Source organism: Rhinolophus hipposideros (assembly GCF_964194185.1).
Source record: "Rhinolophus hipposideros genome assembly, chromosome: 24".
NCBI classification, from domain to species: Eukaryota; Metazoa; Chordata; class Mammalia; order Chiroptera; family Rhinolophidae; genus Rhinolophus; species Rhinolophus hipposideros.
Genome location: NC_138070.1, coordinates 16,226,871 through 16,245,362, shown reverse-complemented (window position 1 = coordinate 16,245,362; position 18,492 = coordinate 16,226,871). Strand labels below are relative to the sequence as shown.

The following is an 18,492-nucleotide window of genomic DNA, read 5'->3' as shown; positions in this document are numbered from 1 at the left end:
TAAGGTCAGTCTTGAAGGAAGGCTGACAGAGCCCACTCCTGCTCCTTGAAATTGCCACTGGCGCCCCAGCCCCACCCCACCCCCTAACTACACATCCCTTTTTGCCAACTAAGACACAGTCATCCTTTGGGTGTGAATTGGTTTTTTTAATATCAAAATGGTATTTACACAGACGAAGCGACATTCGTGGGTGAAAACAAAAAGCCAAGTTCGCACGCCATTGATGGATCCAGGTAAAAATCTGATTTTTAATCTCTAACAGAATTTCTGTTCCCACATTCAGCATCCCCAGGAGGCAATAACACAGAAAAAGTCTTCTCTGCTCTGTTAAAATAAAACAATGAGTCCCTGGAAAGCTTTTCAAGAGGGCCTTTGGGATCCTTTTTTGGAATGAGACCCGTCCCTTACCCTGGCCATCGTCCCAGCTCAATATGTCAGCATTTGTGACAGCACAGCCCTCAAGCAGGGTCCACAGTGGCCACCCCCTCCATACTACCTATTAAAAGATTAAGATGCCTCTGGGAGGCCAATTCCCCAGCTCATGAGATTCTGTTCCTAACGAGTTTGATGTGCAGTAGACTCAAGGCCAGAGGGAACCTCAGCAGGCCCAAGTCAGAGGGGGATACAGTGTGCCTACTTGAGCTTGACTTCCTCTGGTATTAGGTCGAGGACACACACACACACACACACACACACACACTCTCCTAGAATCTGACCGCCATCATCCGTGTCAAAGGTGGCCTAGTCCCAATCCTTCCGTCTCCAGGGACAGAAGTTTCGTTACCCACCAAGACAGGTGTTTTTCCTCCCTGGGACCAGGATGAGCCTCTTGGAAACACACTCCTTCCTGCTTGCAGGTGCCCCTTGCAGCCACCCGGGACAAATGGTCTCCCTCTCCAGTGAGATTCTCTCAGACTTGCAGCCTGCAACCGCAATCCCTCACATCTTGTCTGGGAGCCGCCTACCACCAGGGGCCTGGCTGACACACTCTCGAGACTGCTTGTCTTCCAAGGTATCATCGTCCCCTCAGTCAAACCAAAGCCTGGCATGAACATGGCCCTCTTTGCTCCCCAGTCATTGCGGCACTACCTCCAATGGGGGCATGCATGCACAGATCCTGTTTATCTCCAGATGGACCTAAGGGCCCTCCTCGTTGCAAGAAGTTCTAATCGGTTATCTAAAAATTGATCAGAACTCATTATGAGCTCTTCCGAATCCGACCTGCGCCCAAACCGCCAAATCGTCAGCCTCACATTCAACTCCAACATCTCCTCTCCGCAGATCACATCCGTGGCCCCCTAGTGCCCTTCAGGCAAAGCTCGAACTTCCTGGCCACACGGCCTGGTACGTGTCCACTTCCCGTCTGTTCCCCATGAACCTTCCGGAATCTCTCTGATTCTCTCTGATCCCCACAACTTTGAGTTCACCATTCCTGCTGCCTGGCACTCATCCCCACCACACTCTGCCCCTCCAGGTCTCAGCTGAGATGTCTTCCTCTTTAGAAAGCCTACCCTGACTGTCCAGCTCCCACTCTGCCCACACCCCCTCAACACACTAGCCTCAAAGCTCTGAAGACCAGATGTTGTTTAGTCGTCACGCGTCCTCAATGCCTGGCACTGGGCCTGCCACAGAACGGGAGTTTCATCCTTGTCTGTCTCCTGGGTGCTTCCACCCATCTCACTGCATTCCTTGTTTATTTCTGAACCTCCCTCACTGAGCTCGTGTGTGGGTCCCAGCACCCAGAGCAGCCCTTGGCACATAGTAGGTCCTCAGCAGAATAAAATCTGTGTATGAATAGAGGAGTTCCCCCGGAACGGGAAAGGTTTCTGAGCCTCCCGCTCCGAGTGACATGGGGCACGGGGACCACTAGAGGGCAGCAGGCATGAGCTTCCCCGGTGCAGACGCCACTCCATGCCCAGCCCTGCCAGCAGCCAATGCACCTTCTCAAGCTCTTCCTGGTGCGTTCTCTTCTTGTTCTCTTTGCAACTCAGGCCTCAGGATCACCCTTCAGGCCTCACTGCTAGCTAGCTGCACACAGTCAGCTGAGCCCATGGCTGTCAGAGAGGCTCTCGGCCCCAGACCAGCATCCAATGACCCAAGCAACTTGCCTGCAAGGTCTCCAGGCCAGCCTCTGACCTTGACCCTGAGCTGACCAATCCTCCAGGCCCTGTATGAGCTGTCCTCTCTCACAGACCCTGACTGCCAGACCAAGCCAGCTAAAACGGTACCACTTCCCATGCCCCCCTCAACCCAGTGCCACCTCTAACCCCCACCCAGGAACCTCTGGCCTCATGGCTCCCCCTCTGCTCCCAAAGGACCCTCCCTCAGCCCTTCCAAACTCCCTTCCAGCCAGACTCTTATCATCTCAGTGCAGCTAGATGGCATAGAAGTTGGAAGAGGAAGCTGAACTAATTTCTACTGTGTAAATGGGTGACGGATTTATAACCCTTCTGAATATTCCAATCTGAAGCTTTCGCTCCTAGGGCTTCCAAAACTCTCAAGTCCCCAAATCAAGGACTCTGGGCCCTGGCCTGGTGACTGATGACCATTCCACACATAATGGCATCGCCTCTGTACACACCAGAGAGGTATTTGGACAGTTACAAGCACTGCATCCACTCATGTGGACTATTGCAGCTACGGGGCTATTGTTTAAAAGAACCAAAACCCATTTGCGGATTATGAGGGTTTAATAGGATATGTCCAGTGGCCAGTACCTTGAAAGGCTGGCGATGCTTCTGACCCCACCCCAGCAGACATCACTCCTCCATCAAGCCTGAGCCACACCCAAGCCCGGCACCTCCTTTAGAGGACCACAATCTTTACTGACTTCAGATGGCTCGGACGCCAGAGCAGTCCAATGCTACGAGCTACACTTCTCCCTGTGTTAGTCCAATTCCAAACCTGGGTTAGCCCATCCCAGCCATGCCGACATCCAAGCTGTTAACGGTAATAGTAACAAAGAGTGTTAGACCTGTTGTTAGTCCAAAGGAAATCCACAAGCCGTTAGTTTCTGCTGAAAGGAACAGACCAGGAGTTGCAGGAGTTAGTTGAGATGAAGGAGAGGTGACTTAAGAGCCGGTCAGAGCCAGACCAGTTGCCTGGAGCCCCAAGATGGGCAGGGTTGGCTGTTAGTGGTCAGCCCTCCGGGGACAGCCAGGGCAAGGCAAGGATTAGCTGAGTGAGAGCAAGAGTTAGTGCAGGGGAGCCAGAGGTTAGCCCAAAGAGACCATGGTGCCTACTGGGGGTGAGGAATAAAATCACCCCCAGGTGTGGCCCTGGCTTAGCGGCTGGCGGGCTCTGGGGGAGGCAGGCTGGGGCCAGGATGTAGGTGGGCACAGGACAGGAAGCCAGGGAGGAGCTCCCGTCTGGCCTCAGGGGCTGCAGGACCCTGTGGGGCCCTGGGGTTCATTTCTTGCTTCCCACTTCCTCCTCCTGCAAACCTCAAACCCAGGTTACATCAGCTTTCTTCCCAGCCTTCTCAAGCTTCCAGGGGTGGACAGTCCTTCTCAACGACCTCCATAGGAAAAATGGCCCATATCTACTTCCAGTGTGGGAAACCCAGATCCGCCAGCCTCAGGCAAGGGAAGGGCCCCTCTAGCCAACTTCCTGCTGAGGGAACGGACCTTCTCACTGACCTCTTGGCTATTCCTTCTCACCACTTGGTGATAAGGCCAGAAATTCCCTTCTCGCGAAGAAAGGCCCTTCTTCCCATCCTTCACATATGGGAAACGCCCCCTCTCGCTGACTTCCTGTACTAAATGTTCCACTCAGTGGTTTCCAGTGGGGACAAGACCCTTTTATTGACTTGCAGTGTAGAGAAGTCTCCACTTACTGACTTCCACTGCGGGACACGTCCCTTTGCTGACTTGTGGTGTGGGACCCACCCACCCCCCGACACCCCATTGACTTCCTGTGCAACACCAACCCACCCACCTTTCAATGGGGAAAATCTATCCTCACTTCCCTCCAAAGAAGGACGCACGGGCCCCTTCTCTCTGCTCCCTTGGCCGGAAAAAGCTCAGTGCTCCACACTCTAGACCCATAGGCCTCCACACTCACACCCCAGAGGTTTCCCTGGTCCTACCCACTCCCAGTGGCAAGCACACTTCTGCACAGAAGAGAGAGGCTTGTGCTCAGAAGCCAGCCGCCCATATCCACATGACCGCCTCTTCCTCTGGGCCACTGGTGTGGTCCATAGGGCTGTCCCCTGCCTCAGACCTGGCCCAGTGGCCTGAACTCAAAGCCAATCGGGGCAGCCAAGTGGAGCGTCTGTCTGCAGGGCCAGCCCCAGAACATGCTTGCCAAAAGGAGGGAATGACCAGCCCCCAGGGGGGCCCAGAGCTCGGCAGGGCTGGGGTTAGTAAGAAGAGAAAACAGGGTTAGTAGGGGCTGGGTTAGTAAGTCAGAGCACAGCACCAGCAGACAGGGGCACCTCAGCGGACACACACAGGAGTCACTAGGATAAAAGGAAGAACACACGCAGGTCCATTAGTTGGTTAAGGGATGGTCGAGGTGCACCTGAGGCACCCCCAGGTTAGACGGGTTAGTAACCGAACAAAAGAGCTGCCTATGGAAGAAAAAGCTGAGGAGGAGGAAGAATTGGGGGAAGAGATGGTTAGGGGTTCAAAGCGAGTGTCTGGCCCCAGGCAGACGGGTCTATGTGCAGAATACCCAGAGGGACCAGGGCCTAGGCGGGGAATGTGTCAACCAGGTTTTCGGGGCCTCCCACCCCCACCCTCCCGCTTTTTGTTTTTTTAAGTATCTGCCATTTGTCAAAACCTTAATATTCACAGGACTCCTCACTGAGGTAATAATGATCAGTACTCCCAGACTACTGCTGAGGAAATGGATTCAGAAGGGTGAGGTGATTTGCTCCAAGTCACCCAGCAGGAAGTGGCAGAACCGGCGAGTCCTATGTACATGCCTTGCCCTGGCATGTGGGTCTGCACAGAGATGCCAGGCCATGGGCAGGGCCTTCGGGAGCCTCATGTACCCCCACGTCCCAGCGCCGAGAAAGGCCCTTGAGCTGCAAGGTTAGTAGGGTCTGGCTGCGGGCAGTTAGTAGGGCATGCTCGGGCCTGGTTAGTGGGTTAGTCAGAAGGCCAGGCACCTCGTCACACACCACAGCGTCCCGGCCGAGCCCTGGGTTAGTAGGTTAATCACACCATGCAACACTGCCCCGGCCCCTCAGCTGCAGCTCCAGACGCCCACTGTCCCCACCAGCCAGGGAGCTGGGCTGACCAGGGCAGGGGTCTGCCTCCCAGCCCCTCAGCCCCACCAGAATCAAGCCTATCCAAATGGACCCTGCCCAGAAGCATTTGGCTTCCCGATTTCTTGCCTGGGCCTCAGAGACCCTCGCGCCAAATACTTCAGTTCCCCTAGAAACAGTCCCTCTTTGTCCTGGTTAGAAACGCCCTGCCTGCCCCTGGTCAGCCCATTTCCCAGAGAGCTGGACCCTGTCACACTCGCGCGCGCGCACACACCAGCACCTTCCCACAAAAGGTCTGATGCCCCAGAGCCACCATATCCAGTGGACATCTCCTCGAATCACCAAGAGCCAGGCTTCTAGCTGTTCCAACCACTACTAGCCTGTCTCTTCATACCAAAACTGCATAGAGCTTGCCTGACTCCTAGAACCAAGGTCAGACTCCCTAGTCCCCCTGGTCTGCTGTCTTTCTAGCCCATGCTGCAAAGCACCTGTCTTTGTCCTCCTTACGTCATCTCCTATCACTGCTATAGTTTTCCCACAGAAAACCCAGCCTAACATCTCCCACAATTCTAAATGATACTGTTGAAAGAAAAAAAAAAAAGGTTCTGTCCCGTCAAGTTTTGGGGAATATCTCATCTTCTGCCTGTCCTTGAGTATTCACAATTCCCACTGGCATTGTAAAGGCTCTGATAAGTCCTGCACTACAGAAAGCTGCCGAATTCGAACCCATTTTCCTTTTTTTCTTTTTTTTTAAAGATCAATGACATCTCCTAGAACTCACTTTGGGAATCTCTGCTCTAATTTTCCCCTGGAAGATCTCAGTTAAATCACATCTTTCTCATCCTTCAAGGCCCTGATTGGGTCAGCCTTGCTGGGAAGCCTGTCCAGACTGCTGCAGCCCATGCTGAGAGGTCACTCCCACCCTGCACACTCTCAGAACCTGTGCCTCAGTAGACGGGTTTCCGCCCCATTCTCCACTTCTCTGTGGCGAGCTGGTTTTCTCCCTGTCCGCATGGCTATGAAATCCTGAACCATGCCTAGATCTTCACCTATATGTCCCCCAAGTGGCGATCAGCAGAGCAGATGCTCAATTCTGATGAGAGTAAAAGTGAAATACCCTCAGAACCATTTGGAGCTACTACGGAGGCCATGAAATACAGCCATTTCCCCAAGCTGCTTAGTCAGAGAGGCATCTTCAGGCAACAGGAAGGGAAGGGAGAGTCAGAAATGCCTCTGGATCTGAAGATGCTGAGTTTATAGTCCAGAGCTCCCAAAATAGATAAGCCCTAAAACTCAACTCGCAGGTGGATGGGAGCATTTAGCCAGGACCTTTTAAGAGGCAGACACTGTGTAAGCACATGATTTCATCGACTCCCCTCCCGGTGTCCCCAAGGGAGCAGATGACCCATTTTAGAGTGGAAATCGGGGTGAGGTAACTTGCCCAAGGTGGTACTGCAGAGTATACACCTTCAGTCCAAAGCCTGGGCTCTTCCAGAACATCCCTCTCCTGAGGGCCCCTCCCCGCTGCCCTAGGACCTGCTGTTCTGTGTGTCCCCAGGAGACCCAGGGCCACCCTAGCACAGCCCCCCTCACACTGTTATCACTTCCCAAACCTCTGCTCCTCCTCTCGCTCCCTGTGGGGGTGGGGATTGTGAGGAGAAGCTGGCTCCAGCTTTCCACGTTTGTGGTGACTGCCTGTTCTGGACTAAATCATGTCTCTCCCCAAATTCAGAGATTTAAGCCCTAACCCCCAAGGTGACTATATTTGGAGATACAGCCTTTAAGGAGGTAATTAAGGCTAAACGAGGTCATAAGGGTGGGGCCCTGATCTGATAGGCGCGGTGTCCTTATAAAAAGTGGAAGACCTCTCCCTTTCCCCCCTCCCTCCCACGCCTACCCACCTCACCTCCTACCCCTGACTGTGTGCACAGAGAAAAGGCCATGTGAAAAGGCAGCAAGAAGGAGGTCCTCTCCAAGCTGAGGAGAGAGACCTGGGGAGAAACCAACCCTGGCACCTTGATCTTGGACTTCCAGCCACTAGAACCGTGAGAAAACATATTTCTGCTGTTTATGCCACCCAGTCTGTGGTATTTTGTGATGGCAGCTCCAGCAAACTAATAATGGGCCCCCACCCTCAGCCGAGAAAAGGACATGCAGCTTTGAAACTGGCCTGAGGAGCCCACAGCTGCTCTTGCGCAAGCACTGGGAGCAGCCCCCCTGGAGGGGACTAGAACAAGTGGAGAAGGGAGAGGCAGGCGTGGAAGTGAATCTGTGTGGTGGGGGAAACTGCACGTGTGTGCCTGGGTGCTGCCCTGCCTGCCTGCCTTTGCCCCACAAGGACAGAATCGAGGATTGGGTACAACAGGAGTAAGGCTCAGAAATCGGGCTGAGTTACCCCTCAAGCCTCGAGGCAAGGCTGGTTGCAGCCCATTCCCTTTGGATGGTGGGAACAGGCCCAGTGTCCGCCTCCTGGCCACACCCCCTGGCCTGGGTCTCCTCCTCTCTTGGAAATGCTCCCCTTTCAGGATAGCAGACCCATTCCCCCTCCAGCTGCCCCTCCCAGAGCTCAACCTGGGGGAAGGCCCGTGCTCCTCCCAGACCGCGACTGCCTCCTCCCCTTGACCATCAGGAAGAAGAGAAGCACCGAAAAGCCCCATCCAAGAAACACCCCAAAAATGAGAATCACTCACAAGGCAAACGGCTCAAGACAGACTCCAGCGCACAACGGGCCGCTGAGCTGCGTCTCCCCGCCCTCCCACTGGCTGCTCCTCCCAAATCCCATCGCAGGTTCCTGCTGGGTCCAGTAGCATCCTTGTCCTTCGGGACCTGACCTTAGGGAGGGTACAGTCAGTGGGGCCTCTGCCCAGGCCAAGCTCTGTCTGATTACCAGCAGAGATGTGTGGAGTAACCACGTCCTCACAAGGTCAGGAACTGGCTTCCAGGCCCAGACCGGAAGGCCCAGCAAGCAAGGTCCAGGAGGGCGCAGAGGGACAGAGGGCTGACGGCCACCCTCGCACCCCTTGAGCTGGCCTCCTAAGCCAGGTCCTGTCCTTGGCTGGGCACCAACCAGGAGGGCCCTTTGTCCACGGGAGGCTCCATCCCAGGAGTTGGGAAGAATAAGATCTTGGGGGAATGGTCCGGGGTTCCAGAAAACCACCAAAGGCTGCTGCCAGAGTCACCTGGGCTCCAAAGACAAGACCAGGCCCGGAGTCCTGGAGGTGTGGCAGGGCAGAGCTGCCTGGAGGAGGCACAGCAAGTTAGGATGAGGACACAGTCTCTATCCCCAGCCTCCCCAACCCCCAATCCTAACCCCACATCTGAAGAGGATGCCTTCAGAGACCACCAGCCTCCCTCCTGGGCCCCCAACACCTAGACTGGGGGGGGGTCTCTAGATACTAATCACTTTTAAAAGAAATTAAAGACTAGAGACGAAGTGAGGAAGGCCATGGCTGCCACTCTGGCAGGGTTAGCTAGCTCGGAGGCTGGAAAAACAATAACAGGAGCCCCGAGCCAGCCCCACAGGCGTTGTGCATGGAGAAGGGGCAAGGGTTCAAGTGGGCAGAAAGGACCTTCAGAGTCCTCAGGAGGCTTGGATTCCCTTTACAACATTCCCACTGAGGGCACCTCTGTACCACTCTCCCCCAGCACACACACGCGCACACACACACACACACACACACACACACACGCACACACGCACATGCATTCCTCCCAGGACGGGGAGCTCCCTCCCTCTCTGAGACTGGGATAAAGCACTTTCTTACATGAAGATCTGAGACGGTGGAACCACATCTCTGGTGTTCGCTTCTCAGGCTGGGAGAAGGGGCTTGGTCCACGTTCGTGCTGAATGAAGGAACACGCTGAAATCTCTACCATCAACCTACCTCCCACCAAGACCATGCAGAACAAGCCTTCCGGACACCTGGTTCCCAGGCTTTGTTTTCATGAGCGGAAGTGTCTGGCCAGGCACCGCAGGTGGCGGGACAATCCCACCTAACTAAGCTCAGTGGAACCTCCCTCTCCAATGTCAACCCAGACTTACCTGGCAGCGCCCAGCCAACATGCTGGCAGCCTGGGCCCAGCTTTCGGCTCCTTCCTCTGTAGATCCCACAGGCCCATCCTGGAAGACAAAAGAGCCAACCACACTGCAGAAGAAAACCGCACCCGGGCCCCCTCGCCAGGTCCTGGCCCGGCCAGACCTCTATGCTGATAAGAAGGCTCAGGAGACAGGGAGGTTGGGCCTGGACACACCGCCCTCCACCTGCCTTCCTCCTACCCCAGAACATCCTTCACCCACCTCCCAGGTCCCTGACGACAGCAGAATGTGAACCAGAAAAAGCTGAACAGAATCAGGAGAGGAGTTCTGATCAGACTCAGAGCTGAGTTCCTAGCTCTGCCGTTCTGTGTAGCCCTGGAAAGTCTGTCCCTCCCCCTGGGCTATGGGACCCTTCCAGCCCTGGCAGTCACCCAAGACGCACAGTGGTAACCCACAGTCTGAGGCAGTGGGTGGGAAATAGCAAGGGCCCTTGCCCTCAGCTGGTTCTTTTTCTACCCCCCACTCCTCCCCACCATCAAATGCCCACTAATCCTGACCCGAACCATCTCCCAGGTTTTGGTGACAGCTAAGCTACCTTCATCGACTGGTAGACCTGGGCCTGGAGAGTCGGGGTCCCACTCAGCATATTTTCAGAGTTTGCTGTCCGCACCTGGGACTTGGGGCACAGGTCCGGGGCTGGAGATATACTCAGACCTTGGCACTGAGAAGACTGTGCCCTGCAAGCACAGTGCTCAGGTCCCCACTGGACTGCCAGGCAAAGGAGCCTGGCCCGAGTTTTATAGATATGATGACAAAGGGCCAGAACTGAAAAGAGAAGGGCCAGCCCAGACCACCAGGAGCCTCCAGCCTCCTCCTGACACCAGCTCTACAAGTACTCAAGGTAAAGTCATTAACCTCGGCTCCTCAGGAGTTCCTGATGATGGAGTTTATAAAATACCAGCCTTGATGCCAAAAGTGGGGTGTGAGAATTACCCTTTATGGGGCCCCATAAAGGGGTGACAAGCTTTCTTTGTGGCATAGAGGCAGAGAAGTGAACTAGCTGCATCACCAGTTCCCCTCCCACCTGAGGATTCTGGATTACTGCATTTTTCCTGCACAGACCAGGAGAGAGGGCAGGCTGGTAGGCTGTGGGCTGGTAAGTTTGAATACTTATCTGCAAGGCTGCTTCCCAGTGTGTTCTTGAAGGTCCAGAAGCACTCAGAAATTCCCTTCTCTCTCCTCTATCCTAGGAACTTGCTGCACTCTGTAAAGAGACCCTGGGAAGCTCAAAGGAACAGCATTTGACCACAAATCCCCTATCCCTTGGCCCTGTGGACCCAGAATCCCTGATGTTAATAAGAGAAGGTTTCAGGGAAGCTTTAGTTCCTGGGTCACGCTGACAGCCGTCTAGGAGGGCAGAAAGGAAGGCATGGGCTTTCAGGTCAGACAAATATGCCCACGTACCCAACATGTGACTCAAAATTAATTATTCTCAAAGCTTAGCCAGCGCCTGGCACACAATGAGTGTTCCAAAAATTGTTTTCACCAGTGAATTATTTAAACTTTGACTACATCTTTGTGGCACACTAATGTTCCAGAAATACAGGCCGTATTTATCCTGCAGCATAGATGTCTCCCAGGGTAGGCATGTACACACCCAGTTAGGAAGCACAGATCAAATTCAAACCCCCAGTCTTGGTGACTGAATAAACCAACTGTGGTATACTCCTATAATGCAATCTACTCAGTAGCGATGACAAAAAGTGACAAAGTATTGATATGTACTATGACATGGACAAACCTCAAAAATATTATCCAGGGTGAAAGAGACAAGAGACGACATGCTGGATGATTCGATTTATAAGAAATGTCCAGAAAAGGCAAAACGACAGTCAGAAAGTAGGTTAGTGTTTGCCTGCGATTAGGAGTACGATGGGGAATAACAGGAAATAGGTGAGAGGGATCTTGTTGAAGGCAATGAAAACACTGTGAAACAGATTTATGGGGATGGGTGTACAACTTAGGAAATTTACTAAAAACCATTGAACGGTGCACTTGAAATGGGGGAGAAACATGATATTTAAATTATGCCTCCACGAAGTCAGCCAGGCCCACAAAAGGATAGAACTTCCGATACAAGCAAAAGCAAGTAAGCACCTCAGAACTCCTATGCGAAGCAAGAAGCCAAACACAAAAGATTCCATATTCATGAACTTTAGGAAAAAACAATCTCATCTATAGTCATAGAAAGCAGATCAGGGGTTTCCTGCAACGGGGCTAGGAGGAGATTGACAAGGGGAACATCTGAGAGTGATAAAATGTTTTCTATGTTGACTGTGGTGGTGGTTACACAGGTGTATACATTTATGAAAACACATTGAAACATACACTTTAAATAGGTGCATTTTATTGTATGTAAATTGTGTGTCGATAAAGTTATTTTTTCAAAACTCAGTTAGAGGACAAGCACCCAGAAGGGTCTGAGCACAGAGGCCTGGAGCAGGGCGCCAGGGCCCCATCAGCTCCCACTAGCCCACATAAGCCACCCACACACACACACTTCAAACCAAGATCAGGTGCCCCATTAGGGAAACTTTGATTGAGGGGACACTAGAGGTCCCGCCTACCTCTGAGCTTCAGGAGGTCTCAGCATATATGAATTTCACGGTGGACCTGAACAAATAGCGTGATGCTGGTCGCTACCATCCCAGGGGTGCACAGAAGGAGAGGAAGAGGCACCTTGGTTACTCCTTTGAGGCTGTTAGGGTCACGGCGGCCATGTGAGCATGTCTGGAACCACATGCGTGGGCAGGGAGATGCCTCCAGCTGTCATCAAGAGAGAAAGAGGGGTGGGGGAACAAATACGTACCCATGGGCATGTTGGAGAACGGATGCCAGGGTCTTGGTCTGAAATGACAGCATTTGCCAAAAACCCATCTCCTCGGATGCGGGTTAGAAGCAAGACAGGAGGTATCTCGGTCAGGCCAGTACCAACCCAAATATCCTAACACCTTGGAAAGGACACGGGCTGTATGGCGTGGATTCCCATCCTGCTCTGCCACCGTGAGTAAGTGCATCACCGCTCGGGACCTGGCTTATCTGTAAAATGGGGAAAATAATGGTGCCCACCTCCAAGGCTGCTGTGAGGATTAAAGGGGACGGTAAATATGATCTATTCGCTTGCATTCTATTATGTCTTACGTTATTATTAATTACTGCCCTTGTCCACACTGTTCATTAACACCATCCACAGGTTATTCATTTCCCCCCCTAAACTCGGAGCACTGCTTCTGGTAAAGGATGAACAGCTGTCAGGGAAACATGCATTCGGTCGCATTGCAGGATCCCTCTGGGTTTTGGGGTGTTTTTTTCCCTGACTCTGGAATAAAATAGCTACCCAGAGAGCGGAAGCATACAGGAGACATTGACCTAAATTGCTTTGATGAGTGAGTGCTAAGAAATAAGAGAAGCTCCCGGGGAATAACAAGTTGTGCTGTGAGGAGCCCCACACAGGAGAGGAGCAGAACACACTGTTTCTGGATGAATTCAAACAACATACACAAAAGAGGAGCTTTGGAATTCAAATCTCCCTCAAAGGACGACACACTGATATGTATGTGGGGGGGGGGGCGTTGAGGGGAGAGAGAAAAGCAAGAAAGAGGGAAAGGAAGGTAAGCTAACATTTCCTGAGAAGAGATACTCATTGGGGGCATCTATACCTACCTGACAAAACAAGAGTTGGGTTTTATTGTCCCCATTTTACAGATGATCACACTGAGGTTCAGGGTCAAGTGCCTTGCTCCAAGATCACCCAGATAGAAAATGGTGCAATTGAATTCTAAACAGGCCTATTGCACCACAAAGGGGTAGAAAACTTATGTTCAAATATGGGAGCGGGGGTGGGGGGATGGAGATATTAAATGGGAAAAGACCTGAGGAAGATACGGGTAAATGGCAAACACTGCAGTCATCAGCATTGCTAGGACTGAAAAAATCAGACTATGATTGCTGACTAATCTCAGATCAGTTTATTCCAGTTGCTTCCTTGGTCTTTAGGCAACGGATTGAGTTCACTCTTAGGAGAGACGGTCGAGTAACGTAGCAGTTACAACACACGTTTCAGAGTTATACTACATCCAGGTTCAAATCCTGAGTCTGCAACTCGCTTGCTGTGTGACCCTGAGTTAGTCACTTTCCCTCCCTGAGCCTCAGTTTGTAATGCCCAACTCCCAGCCTTGTCATGGCGTGCCCATGAGGCAGCCCCCAGCAAGAACCTGGATAAATGGTTCAGTGGTAGAAGGAGCTGGTTCCCCTTAATGATCTATTCCACAGCATGGAGTACAGGATAGTTCAGCCCCTCCTTCCCTTCCACGACTCATTCAGTAGCTTCCAGAGGGGCCCACCTGGCATCACAAGGGAGAAGGGGGTACCTGCCTCATCGGATCCAATCAACCTACAGAGGGATGGGGAGACAGCTGTCACTCTCAGCTGGTCTTTACCTCTGCCCCTGGGTATCTCTGGCTATTGTTCCAGAGCTCCAGCTGACAGATGAGCCAGGCTGCAGAGACCTAAGGAGGGAACCCCTGGGAACAAAGGACAAGCCTATAAGTTATTCACCAGCCCATTGAACCTGCACAATGGACCCAATGCTCCAGAAACATGGCTGCTCAAACAGCCCAAGGATCTCCCAGGAGAGGAAGCAACATCCCAGTACAAATAAAAACAAATAATTAAGGATCTCTACAAGATTCAGGGGCTCAGTGAGTGAACTCAGCCTGCACACAAGGGGTGCCCTATAGCAGCCATGTCTTTATTAAGTACCTACTGGGTACCAGGCATTTTACACACGCTGATTCATAGCCTCAACAGAGACTTTTAAAGCGGGGACTATGATCCCCCACTTTACAGATAAGGAGACTGAGGCTCAGACAAGGGAAAAATACCTCCTTACTGAAGTTGACACAAAGAACAGGTGGGGAGAATAATTCACACACAGGTAACAGTAACTCTCAATTTCTTCTCTTTCCCCCACAGCACACTGCCTCAATGCCTCAATGTATGATCAATTAGAAAGGGAAGGGAAAGGAAGGGAAGGGAAGGGAAGGGAAGGGAAGGGAAGGGAAGGGAAGGGAAGGGAAGGGAAGGGAAAGGCAAGGGAAAGGCAAGGGAAAGGCAAGGGAAAGGCAAGGGAAAGGCAAGGGAAAGGCAAGGGAAAGGCAAGGGAAAGGCAAGGGAAAGGCAAGGGAAAGGCAAGGGAAAGGCAAGGGAAAGGCAAGGGAAAGGGAAACAACTGCAGGACCAACAATAGGGCCCTGATTAGAGCATGTTTGTCTACTCCACGAAACACTAACCCTTTTATAATGATGTCTGCAAAGGGCATAACAACACGGAGAAATACATCTGATGTAAATTTTTAAAAGCAGTATACGTATAGCACAATTTCAATTAGTATTTTCAGTAATAGAAATATGTACAAGAAGGAAATACATGAAAAGGGTAAATACAGTAGTTACTCTTGGATGATGAGACTACGGAGTTTTCTTCCCTGTTCCCCCCACGTCTTCCACAATTATCATGCATTTTTATTAATTAATTAATTATTAAATGTGGTAAAAAAAATCACCAAAATTATAAAATTCTCCTTTTTTTTAATTTATTGGGGTGACAATTGTTAGTGAAATTACATAGATTTCAGGTGAAAATTCTCATTTTTAAACAGGGCACAGAGAGTGGTTCTTCTGAAGTTGACGGTGAGGCGTTATTTGAAGACTTTACCTCTCTTCTCCATTGATTGGAGAGGTCAAAATTGTAGCAAGAAGGATGCAGGGTACATTGCGAAACCTTTCTCAATGGCAAAGGTCATGAAATAACAAAATAGGTGGGCCTTGGGGGCATGAGGGATGTTACCCGCAAAATTCTTTCAACATGAAATTAACGAAACTGGGCCTAGGATGAGTTCAATGCCACCCAAAGCTCGGGGCTGGCGAAGGGTCCCCAAGGAAACCATTTTGCCCCGACTGCGACACGGTCCTGCGCGAGGGGTGAAGGGGGGAGTGCGGGGCACCGTTCTCTCACGGGACGACCCGACCTCCTGCAAGAGGAGCGGGAGGAGGCCCGAGCACACACCCCCCGACGCCCAGCCCCACCCCACCCCTGCTGACTCATCCCTGGCCACGTGGCCCCGCGTCTGCGTATTGGAAGCACCGCCCCTGAAGTCGGAGAACCACTGTCCTCAGGTTTCCCTGTCTGTCCAGAGGAATTACTCATCCTTACCCTGCCCCCACCCCAGGCCGAGCGATTGCAAAGCCCCCAGAAGCTCCCAAGTGGGAATGTGCTTTGGAAAGGGAAGCACCGCGCCTTCCGGGCCAGCGCTCAGGCTGAGGCTGGCACTGGAAAAAAAAACCACAAAGCCGTGTTCTCTCTCCTTTCTCTCCCCACCCTTCCCCGCACTACTGCCTCCCTCCTCTCCCCCCCCCAGCAGCAGGTGGGGGCGCGTTCCCCCCGCGGCACTGCAGTGGGGGACGCGCGCCAGCCATCCCCGAGCGCCGCAGCCGCTGGTCTGAGCCTGGGATGAGGGTGAGGAATCCAGGCGCCCAGGGCCTCCCCCCTGCACGGTCTGAGAAGCAAGTTCTCTAGCCCAGGGCCCTCCGCGGAGGGAGAGGAGAGATCTGGTCCCTTCCTTCCCCAGTGCCCAGCCCCTCTAGAGAGTGTATTGGAGGGGAGAGGGGGGAAGGGAGCTGGTGGGTTCAGGCGTCCCCCCAGCCCTGTTTGGGTAAGTAACAAGGGCTTTAGAGTTCGACCAATCTAGATTCAAAATCACTGGCTGTGTGAACTTGCATGCATGCCTCACCCTCTCTGGATCTCAATTTCCTCATCTTTAAAATGGGGTTCCCCCCCCCCTAGCGGGACTGTTGTGGTAACGCGTGCAAAGCCCTGAACATGTTGTTGGCATAGAGTAAGGTCTCCGTAAACGAAGGTAGTATCATTACCAATGTCATTATTCTTCTCAACGAAGAGGGTTTTCGGGCCCTCTCCACCTCTTTGGGAGCCACACAGAACGCCGGACATCGGAAATTTGGGTCCCAGAAGTGGAGCATTCGCAGGCGCTGGGGGTGGGCGCTGAGACGATGATGGGGGGAGGTCTCGGTATGAGGGAAGGGTGCTCCAGGACCCCCTCCGCCACGCCACGCCCCACCCCCAGGTCTGAGACCATTTGGGCTCTGTCCAAGGCTTGGCCAGATACCGGCTAACCTGGCGAGCGAAAAGGTCCGGGGTCCCGTCCTGTCTTTCTAGTAGACGGGGAAGGGAGGATCTTTGTTCCCCCTCAGATGATGACTGTAAGACCCCCCCATCCGCCGTGGCCTCCCAGAGCATCCTCCCCTTTCCCTCCCCGCTGCCCCACCCAAGCCCGAGTCCAGGCTAAATTTGACAACTGCAGGCTGGAGAGGCTCTTCATCCATCAGATGAGGGCCACTTGAGGCAGCGTTTGCCGTCCCCGGAACACTGCCTGGGACCCTGGGACCTCCCCTCCCGGACCCCAGCCTCGGGGAATTAGGCAGCTCCCGGAGCGGGGACAAGGACGCTTGGGGAGGGAGGGCTGTAAGGATGAGGTGGTAGCTTACCTCGGGTCTGCGCTCCTGCGGCACGAGTGCAGAGGGCTCTTTGTGCCTGGGCTCACAGTGCAGAACTGGGGGAGCCCCTGCAAGCACCTCCCATCGCAAACTCCTCCCCGCACTCGTCCGCAGCCTCCCTCCCTCCGGTCCCCCGAGCGCAGCCAGCGTCGTCTTTGTAGCTACTGCAGCGCCCATGAAATTTTAATGCGGGAGCGGCTGGCAGACGGAGGCGCCCGCACCCCCCCCCCCCGCCCCTCGTTCGGCCCCGGTCCTCCTCCCTGCGCCCCTGCCATCCCACACCCTATCGCCTACCGCCTCCGGAGGGTCTGGGCGGGGCGGTAGGGTGCGGCCAGGAGTGGGGGGAGCACACCGCCATCCCTGCCGCACAAAGGGGCGAGCCCAGCGGCAAGCTGAGCCTTGAGCAACCTGGCCCACTGTGCTACCATGGCAACGCTTGCGGGGCTGGACTCTGAGCGCAGGATGGAGGGGCGCGTTTGGCGCGCGACCGCGGACTCGGGAAGCAGAAGCCTGGACCCCGGCGTATGAGGATGAAGAGACGGGCCTTGGAGGAAAACCTGCTTAATCCTCACAGCCCCGGTGTACGCCTCTCAATTAACCCGAGATGGGCACGAGCTTATGGTGGAATCAACCTGTGAACCCACGTCTGACTCTTCCCGCCCATGTTCATACCACTGTATTGCTTGTCCTAACTTGTCTAAGTTTGGTCTTTTACTTTTTTTTAACTACCTTCTCCTTAGTACTTACCGTTAGCTAGAGCAGTGAGGCTGGAAAGTGGTCCTAGATCACCCACCTGGGAACTTATTAGACAGGAGAATTCTCAGGCCTCACCACAGAGCTCCTGGACCTTAAACTCTGGGGTGCGGCCCAGAGATCTGTGTTTTAACAAGCCCTCCAGAATATTCGGATGCACACTCAGGCTTGAGCACCACTGTTCTAGACGATCCCAGGGGCCTCTATAACCAGACCAGCCTGGGTTTAAATTTCAGCTCTGTCCATGCTCCTTAACAGATGACCTTGGGCAAGCTGCACACCCTTCCTGAGATGCAGTCTCCTGCTACCTAAAGTAGAGATAATATTAGAATCCACATCTAAGGGTTGTCTGGGTTAAATGAGGAAATGCATGGGGGGCATGGTGCTTAGCACAGTCCCTTGGCATTTCGTACGGGCTCAAAAACATAGTTTATTATTTGTAATACTCTATCTCCTTTAATTGGCACACTTCTGTGTACAATATTTAGCGTCTTCACTGCTTAGGTAAGGACATTAAGGCTCAGAGAGGCACGGAGAGCTGCCCACAGCCACTCTAAAGGTCCCAGGTGGGATTTGAACCCACTAGTTTCTATTCCAAGTTGACTAGCTATCCTCTCTACTGCCTATCTCCTGCTGCCCACCCCCCCCCACTCCTATCTTGATCTTCAGAAAATCCAAACCTGATTCAACACATCTATAACACATTTCCAATGAGTCCAGCCCAAGGCCATTACAGGAATCCTGACAGTCCCAGGAGGTCCCAGATACAGCCTCCACCCTGGCAGGGCTAGCGGCTCTGCCAGAGAAGTATGACCCACGTGGAACAGAGAAAAAGCAACATGGGATGCAGTCACAGAATT

The 18,492-nt window shown here is 53.1% G+C and overlaps 1 long non-coding RNA gene across 4 annotated transcripts; it reads right to left on the bottom strand.

Annotated features, from left to right (window-relative positions):
- Window positions 1-224: 224 nt before the first annotated feature.
- Window positions 225-17,037, bottom strand: LOC308492578. 4 transcript variants are annotated; one of them, XR_013992528.1, is made up of 7 exons: window positions 16,871-17,037; window positions 16,238-16,367; window positions 13,748-13,831; window positions 11,876-12,074; window positions 9,255-10,512; window positions 8,977-9,055; window positions 225-8,450 (listed from the first exon to the last, which is right to left on the bottom strand). It is a non-coding gene; the product is annotated as an uncharacterized lncRNA (long non-coding RNA). The 4 variants fall into 4 exon arrangements; XR_013992529.1 differs by lacking the exon at window positions 13,748-13,831 and having other exon boundaries at window positions 16,871-17,036; XR_013992530.1 differs by lacking the exon at window positions 16,238-16,367 and having other exon boundaries at window positions 16,871-17,035.
- Between the last annotated feature and the right edge of the window lie 1,455 nt (window positions 17,038-18,492).